This window comes from Typopeltis vanoorti, chromosome 17 (assembly GCF_054136105.1).
Source record: "Typopeltis vanoorti isolate ZY-2024b chromosome 17, IOZ_Tvanoo_1.0, whole genome shotgun sequence".
Classification (NCBI taxonomy): Eukaryota; Metazoa; Arthropoda; class Arachnida; order Uropygi; family Thelyphonidae; genus Typopeltis; species Typopeltis vanoorti.
In genome coordinates, this window is record NC_143565.1 from 100,922,144 (window position 1) to 100,930,746 (window position 8,603).

General features: G+C 39.8%; 1 pseudogene; it reads left to right on the plus strand.

Moving 5' to 3' along the window:
* Positions 1–8,139: 8,139 nt before the first annotated feature.
* LOC150097703 (U2 spliceosomal RNA) lies at positions 8,140–8,301 on the plus strand (annotated as a pseudogene).
* Positions 8,302–8,603: the final 302 nt, after the last annotated feature.

An 8,603-nucleotide genomic window follows, 5' to 3' on the forward strand; every position in this document is an offset into this window, starting at 1 on the left:
CAACGTTACTGGCTTGCTGGGTGAAGCATAAAATGCTTTTTATTTTCCCCTTTATCTGTGTAGAGAAACTTGACGGGGGGAGGTTGTGAGTCTTATGCTCGCACTTTGTGAACTATGGAGTTAGCTCTGTTCTGCTGAGAGCAGGATTGCCTTGGGTCTTTTATGTTTGTGATAGTCATGTTCACTATAACTGGAAGCTTGTCTGATTAGTGGGTTGGGATGAGAGTGTGAATTGCTGAAGAACTTTTCCGCATGGTCATGAAGGAGAGTACATATACGTATATATACAATAAGGACGCAGGACGCAGGACATATGGTGCAGAGGGTGAAGCGTGATGCTTTTCATATTCCTTGTTGTCTGTTTCGGGAGCAGTGATGGAAATAGTTCACTTATTGTATATATTTTAAAAAAATATATATACAATAAGTTCTTAAGAGAACTGGGCGATGGACTGAGTCCTTGACTCTTTTATACAATAAGGACGCATGAGGCAGGACATATATGGTGCAGAGGGTGAAGCGTGATGCTTTTCATATTCCCTGTTGTCTGTTTCGGGAGCAGTGATGGAAATAGTTCACTTATTGTATATATTTTAAAAATATATATATACAACAAGTGAAATATTTTATATATACAATATAAAATAGTTCACTTATTGTATATATTTTAAAAAAAAATATATATACAATAAGTTATTAAAAGAACTGGGCGATGGACTGAGTCCTTGACTCTTTATCCCGTCATCTGAATGAAGAAAATCTGTGTGGATGGAGTGTTATTGAGCTAAAAAGCTCTAGTCATGGCTGGGTAACGGCAATCTCAGTTAAAACTTCATTGGGTACCGCATTGCCATTGTTACCCTGGAAGTCCTAAAAAGGACTTTTTCCATATTATTATTTTTCCATATATTTCCATATATATATATATATATATATATACACACAACAAGTGAACTATATCGATTTAAATTATAAAATTATTGTTTAAAGAAACGGGTGTATTAAAAGAACAACTTTTGTTATATATTTAAAAAAAAAAAACTCCTGTTTTCTGGACTATTTTAATTAACATTTAAGGAAAATACTTTGTTTATAAAAGCAAGTCAATTTGTCAAAATAAATTACAGATATAAAACAAAATGATATCTCTGCTATCATTTGGCATTGAATGTTGTTATCGGAATATTTCCAACAATACAACCAGCACATCACCCATTCACTCAATTTACATTTTTTAAATGCAATAAATGAGTAAATTATAATTTAAAAAATGATTAAAATACAACTGGGTAAAGTGAAATATCTTAAAGATAAAATAACAGATTTAAGTAATAATTTTGCGTTGAAGCATCAGAATTAAAAATCAAACACCACCTAACTGAAGAAAGAATATGAAAAATTGTAAATGACGAGAAATGGAATGGAATGACCATCAGGTGATTGCCAAAAATACATTAAAGTAGGGGGAAATGCTTTAAAAACGAAGATCTTCTTGAAAAATAAAAATAGTAAAAAATGGCTTTTTTGTTTTAAGCATTGTCGTCCTTATAGCCCTTATAAGGACTGGCTTAAAGGGGCGAAGCAAGAATGCTTTTCATCTTCCCCGTTATCTGTACAGGACAGTGTAGGGATAAGGTGTTATTGAGATATTAAAGCTCTGATCATGGCAGGAGGGTAACAGCAATAGCCGAGTCTCAGTTAGAACTTCGTTGGCTACAGCATTGCCATCTATTACCCTCCAATGGCATTGGATTAAATGAATCAATCACCGCATCTCGCGGTCGATTGATCCTCTCTCTTCCTGGATTTAAGCATTGTCGTGGTTTGTCATTTTGTCTTCATTTACTGGCATGTTTGGTCTGTAGAGCAAAATTTCCAGATTATTTAAAAAAATAAACACAAATAATAAATTTAAAAAAAAAACTAAATTAAAAATTGATTTCTATGAAATTGTTAAAATATAAATAAAAGTTGCAAAAATAAAATATAAATAAAAATTCAAGAAAACGAAGCCGTTTTGTTGGATAACAACAACACCGTTACTGGCTTGCTGGGTGAAGCATAAAATGCTTTTTGTTTTCCCCTTTGTCTGGGGGAGGTTGTGAGGGGGAGGTTGTGAGCCTTAGGCTCGCACTTTGTGAACTATGGAGTTAGCTCTGTTCTGCTGAAAGCAGGATTGTCTTGGGTCTTTTATGTTTGTGATAGTCATGTTCACTATAACTGGAACTTGTCTGATTAGTGGGTTGGGATGAGAGTGTGAATTGCTGAAGAACTTTTCCGCATGGTCATGAAGGAGAGAATGGATGTCTGGGGTTCCGGTTTCTCTGTTGATCTGCGTGTTTCTGACGAACCATGGGGCGTCCAAGATCATCCGCAGGCATTTGTTTTGTATCCTCTGTAGTTTCCGGATGTTAGATTTGGATGTGATTACTGGTCGTATTACCATCTGATATAGTAACAACTTGTTGCGTGATTTGCTGTTGCTGTTTGATCAGGGGATAGAGTTCAGCTATGGTTCTGGATACCTTTGTATCTATGAGCTTGATGTGGCTGTTGAAATTTAGCTTTTTGTCTAGCTGTACTCCAAGGTATTTGGTTTCTGTCTGCCATGGTATCTTTTTTCCGAAGAGTTGAATATCATCTTGGATGAAGGCTTTGCGTCTGGTGAATAGTATAGCTGAGCTTTTGACGGGGTTTATTTGTATCCTCCAGTCCAAGAACCATTTCTCTAGCTTTGTGATGGTGTCCTGGAGACGACTGGATGCCAGGTGTAAGTGGAGAGATCTTGTCATTATGGTTGTGTCAACTGCATAAAGGGCTGCGATGGCAGTCCTCAGGTTCTGTGGAATGTCGGCCACGTAGATTGTGAAAAGTAAAGGGGCCAACAGGGATCCCTGTGGTACTCCTGCCAGGATTTGGCGCCTAGTTGAGATGGTGCCATTTATTTTTATCTTCATGGATCTGTCAGTGAGGTATGATTTTATTAGACGGGTAAGGTTTGTTGGAATGTTGGCCTGAATGAGTTTGTAGATTAATCCTTGATGCCATTCCTTTTCAAAGGCCTTGGCAATATTCAGAAAGACTGCAGCTGTGTGAAGGTTCCAGTTGTATCCTTGAGTGATATGCTCCACTAGTCGGTGTATTTGTTGCACTGTGCTGTGTATACGGCGGAAGCCAAATTGTTCGTTTGGAATTATTCCTAATTGGTCTGATTTTTCTTGTAGTCTTGAGAGGATGATTTTTTCAGCAATCTTTTCTAGGTTGGAAAGCAGGCTTGTCGGACGGTAGCTTTGAGGGAGTTGTGGATTGTTTCCTGGCTTTTTTATTGGTATGATGTCGGCTGTTTTCCATGCAGTGGGGAAGTGTTGTATCCTTTGTATTGCATTGGTTATGTTAACCAGGTGCACAATAGCCTTTTGAGGAAGTAGTTTGATGATTCTGTTTGTAATTTCATCTAGACCTGGAGCTTTTTTTGTTTCTTAGATGTTTTATGATGTTGGATATTTCCATTGGAGTAGTGGGAGTGATGCTGTCTGGTTTGTTGTCTGTCTGTCTTAAGGTACGCTGGACCTGCTGGTGGACTTTATATATGTGGGTGATGTTTATGTTGTCATATGATGGGCTGCATTGTTTTTCTAGGTTTTGTGTATTGCTTCTGCTTTTTCTGTATCAGTGTGCGCAGTTCCATGTGCAGTTTGCATGGGGGGGGAGGTAGAGGGTTGTGTTTGGTGCGCAGGATCTTCAGAAATTTCCATATTGTTGTGTGATCTTCTGGGTTGAGTGATGACAGTTTATTGTACCAATCCTGATTCCAGTGGTTTTGAAGTGCTTTTCTGACTTGGTTGTTCAAGTTGTTCAGTGTTTTCTTGTCCTGTGGGGCTCGTGTGTTGTGGTATCTTTTCCTGGCTTTGTTTTTTGTTCTGATGAGGTCCATGATGTTTTCTGGGAGCCGACTGGTTGGGTGGTTAGTTGTGGTTTTGGTGACTGCTTCTAGTGCTTTTTTGATTTGGTTTGTTAGATTGCTTACTTCTTCATCTATTTCTTCTTTTTTGTGGATGATGAGTACAGGGCCAATGTATTCTGGTAGGATTTTGGCTAGCCTATCCCAGGATATGAAGGTGTGCTGGGGGACCAGTTTGTCTTGCTTGCCAAGTTTGATCAGGATTGGGTTGTGGTCAGATGATAGTTCATTGATCGTCTCTAGTTGGTATTGATAACTGATGTTTCTGAAGATAGCTATGTCAAGTACATCTGATCTTCCATGAGGGCTGTAATGAGTGTGGTCAGTGGGTCCTGCTACCACAACTGAGTTAAATGTTGAGTAGTTGTGTAGTATGCGTCCACTTCTGTTGTTGGTGGTGCTGAAACAGGCTGCGTGCTTGGCGTTTATGTCACCTGCTATGATGGTGGAGTCTGTGCTGCCAATGACGGCATCCAGGTCTGCTGTCAGTAGAGGGTTGCTTGGTGAGTTGTAGGCGGCATATATCATGAGGCTTCCAGCATTGTTTGTGTGGATTTGTATTCCTGTAATTTCCAGGTTGGTAGTCTGTGGTTTGGATATGGCATTATGGTGGAGGTACGGTTTGATATAGATGGCAATGCCTCACCCTCTGGTGCTGAGTCTATCGGTTCAGTACATTGTGCATCCTTTCACTTTTGGGTTGTTAGAGGGTCTCAGGTGGGTGTCATTGATTAGTATTATGTCAGGGTTGTATCTGAGTGCAAATTCTTGTAGTTCTAGTGTTTTGCTGGAGAAGCTGTTGGCATTCCAGGCTGCAATTAGAAGCGAGTTGGGTTTTACTTTTGTTTTATTCATTGTTGAGTGCTGTCAGTATGGAGTGGGTTCCTTGCAGGAATCTCTTTATGGAGGATGGAGTTGGGTTTGTTCTGCTGAATTCCTGCAGCATAGTGGCTAGCGAGGCAGTCAGTATTGCTGTGATGTTGGAGCCTATTTGATTTCTCTGTATTGTGTCCTTTGGGCGGACTGCTTCTGCATAGGTCTTGGTGGGAGGTTGAGCCCTTTCCTGACTTTTGTGGATAGGGTTTTGTTAGTTTGATGACTGTGCAGCTGAGATTCTTTGAATGGTCCAGATTGGGGGAAGTTGGACGGGTCTTGTAGTTCCGTAATTTCTGAGGTGGTGGTTGCACCTTTGTAGTTTGCTGGGTGGGGACCTCCACAGCTGGCACATTTGGCATGTGTGGTTCTTGGTTTTGAGCATGTAATGATTTGATGTTTCTCACCACACCTCAGGCATCCGAACGCGGCTTTGCATAGTCTTTGGGCATGGCCAAACGTTTGGCAACGATGGCATTGCCCTGCTGATGCCCTTTTCCTAAGTGGTTCTGTTGTTATATTAAGTCCACAGACCGCGGTTATGTCGTAAATTCGTCTTTGCATGTTCTGGATCTCAACTAATACTAATGGCATCTGTCGTTTATGGGATCTGAGCATCCGGCTGACTTTGATTGGTGTTAGGCCCTGCTGGGTGAGGTCTGCCGCGATCTCCTCGGAGGTAATGCCTTTAGTGACACTTCGGAGTACAACCTTGATATTTCTTTCGCTGCTTAGCGAAGGTGTGGTACTGTAGTTTGTTGTTGTCCATCATTTTGTTTTATCCCTCTGTAGTCTGTGACTGTTGTTAGGTGAATTTTTACTCCTTCGTCGGTGTTTCTGGCCCAGGAGTAGTCAATGTTATGTTCTCCCAGGTTTCGTGCAACTGTGGTCCATTTTTATTTTTCACGGAAAATTACTGGGGGGACCTTTTCCTTTTTTTCCGGCATTGTTTGTGAGGGTGTTCCGTTTTCCATATGATCAACCTCGGTTCTGCGTCTTTTACTCGCGTGTTCTTCTGTGAAGACCGTCTGACTGTGGTTCTCAGGTAGGGAGATGGTCGTGTTGTTGATCTCTTCAACTTCGTCCTCGATATCTTCGGGGTCATCTGGTTGTGTGTACAGGTTTAGGAAACCTGGTCATTCCCTATCGATTTTTTTAAGTAATAATTTAAATAGTTTTAGTGCTTGATCTTTGTTTAGATGCTGCAGAAGATCATTAAAGTTATCCATGTCTGTCCTGTTCGTTGTTAAATCTAGTAGGTGGTGATTGGGGAATTGCGTATGAGTGCAAGTAGAAATCCCGCAGGTCTTGAGACCTGCCAGCAGAAATTCTGTAGAGGATATCGCAGATGCAAAGGACTGCCAGCAATGTCGAGCGATTAGCTGAATGCGCGAAGCAATAGCCAATTAAAATTCACAAAACGAATAACGCTTCCTTCTATATATTATTCGAAAATATCACACTAATCAAAACGCGAGACTAATACGCGAGCCGCCATCATCACGCCACTCTTTTGTTGGACAATAGACACTTATGTCTTTAGGGGTGAAGCAAGATGCTTTTGATATTCCCCGCTATCTGTTGTGGTTACAGTGAGGGTAAAATTTCTGAGCAGTTTGCTCGCCCTGAAGCATGGAGATTATGCATCTTATAGAAAATTTGTTCTAAAGCCCTTTGAATGGCTTCGGCTACGGCCATCGACAAATTTTATTTCTTCTGGTAAAGGTCTCAGAAAATTACTATTTTAAGTTTCAGTTTGCTATTCTCTTCATTCGTTTTTTTCAGCTTCTTTTATTATTCTACAATTTCGCCCATTAAATACATCTTTGTGATTCAGCAGTTTGGGCAAAATTTTGGTTTAAAAAAATAATTTTACCGAAGTACGCAATAGGAGCATAAACTGACATTTATGAAACATAGCAGACGTTTTTACCCAATCCATGAACAGACATGACGCATGCGCCGTTTGAATTTAGCTATACGTAAAGTGCTGTTTCCATGTCTGCTACTTTTTACACAGTTTTCTAAAATATTTTTATTTTGTTTAGAAATAATTATGCAAGTTATATTTTACTTAGATTTCATATATAAATTTTAAACAATTTTGATATTTTACAAAAAATTAGTGGATATTATTCATGTACTAATAATTGTACGCAATAATAATATTATAATTAAACTATAACTAAAGAATGAATTTGTCTGAAGAATAGACTCGGTAATTAATATCCTTGGTGGGTAATGGAAGGCAATGCTGTAGCCAATGAAGTCTAGCTGAAGCTCGGCTATTGCTGTTACCCTCCTGCCATGATCAGAGCTTTCATAGCTTAATAACACCTTATCCCTACACTGTCCTCTACAGATAACGGGGAAGATGAAAAGCATTCTTGCTTCGCCCCTTTAAGCCAGTCCTTATAAGGATATAATGAATTTGTCTGAAGAATGGAGAATAATACCCTTGGAGGGTAATGGATGGCAATGCTGTAGCCAATGAAGTTCTAACTTAGGCTCGGCTATTGCTGTTACCCTCCTGCCATGATCAGAGCTTTAATAATAGCCCAATAACACCTTATCCCTACACTGTCCTCTACAGATAACGGGGAAGACGAAAAGCATTCTTGCTTCGCCCCTTTAAGCCAGTCCTTATAAGGATAAGGATGAATTTGCCTTCCGATTATAAATAATAACGGGATATATGAAATGGTATCCTCAAAGTACAAATATCCTCAAATTACAGAGAGTGCAAAACAAATGTCTCCGCTTGATCGTAAACGCAGCATAGTATGTCAGAAATGTCTAACTCCACCGGGATACAAATATCCCCTACATCCACTCTTTCCTGCAGTCTTCGGCAGTAAAGTTCTTCTCAGCATCCTCTTCACATCCAAATGAATTAGTGCAATAAGCAGAAATTATGATGAAACAGACTTCTCCAAATATAGGAAACCCAATTCTCTCCTACTTCCAAATGAAGATCTTTAAATCGCTCCCACTCAAGCAGAGCACTTAACTCATAAACTTTTCCCCACACAGCAACCTTATCAGATAGCAGGGATTATAAAAGCAATTTGCTTCACCCTTATAGTCAGCAACGTCTTGCATATAAAGGGATACTTACCTGGGGCGCTGAATACACACACACACACACACACACACACACACACACACACACACACACACACACACACACACACACACACATATATATATATATATATATATATATATGTATGTGTGTGTGTGTGTGTGTGTGTGTGTGTATATATATATATATATATATATATATATATATGTGTGTGTGTATATTCGCTTCTCGGCCTTTTGGCTAAGATCAAAGTGTAGTATCGGTTCTTACAAAGTTTTCGAGCTAAGTGAGAGTGTAGCGTCTGTTCTTTCCAGTTGATATCAGACACGGGTCCCATAGGGACGCGAGATATCAAACTATCTAAGTACAGGCACTACCCTAGACTGGGATAAAAGTAAAACACGAGATAGGGATAAGGACTTTATAGATCCCCCTCCTGGCAATCTTCCAACGATGACATCTGTCGGCCCTCGCATCCGGACCCTCGGCTTTGAGGTGGATGTTTCAACACCGGCAAGGACAATAGCGAGAGCTATTATGGACCATGTAGGAGCTGAAAACATATTTGGGTTTACCCCCTATAGCGGCGAAAGATACCAAGTAGTTGTCAAGAACATAGCAACAAGAAATAAGCTACTTGGCGGCTTTGAATGTGGAGAGAAAAAAAATTTCTCCCTTCATGGT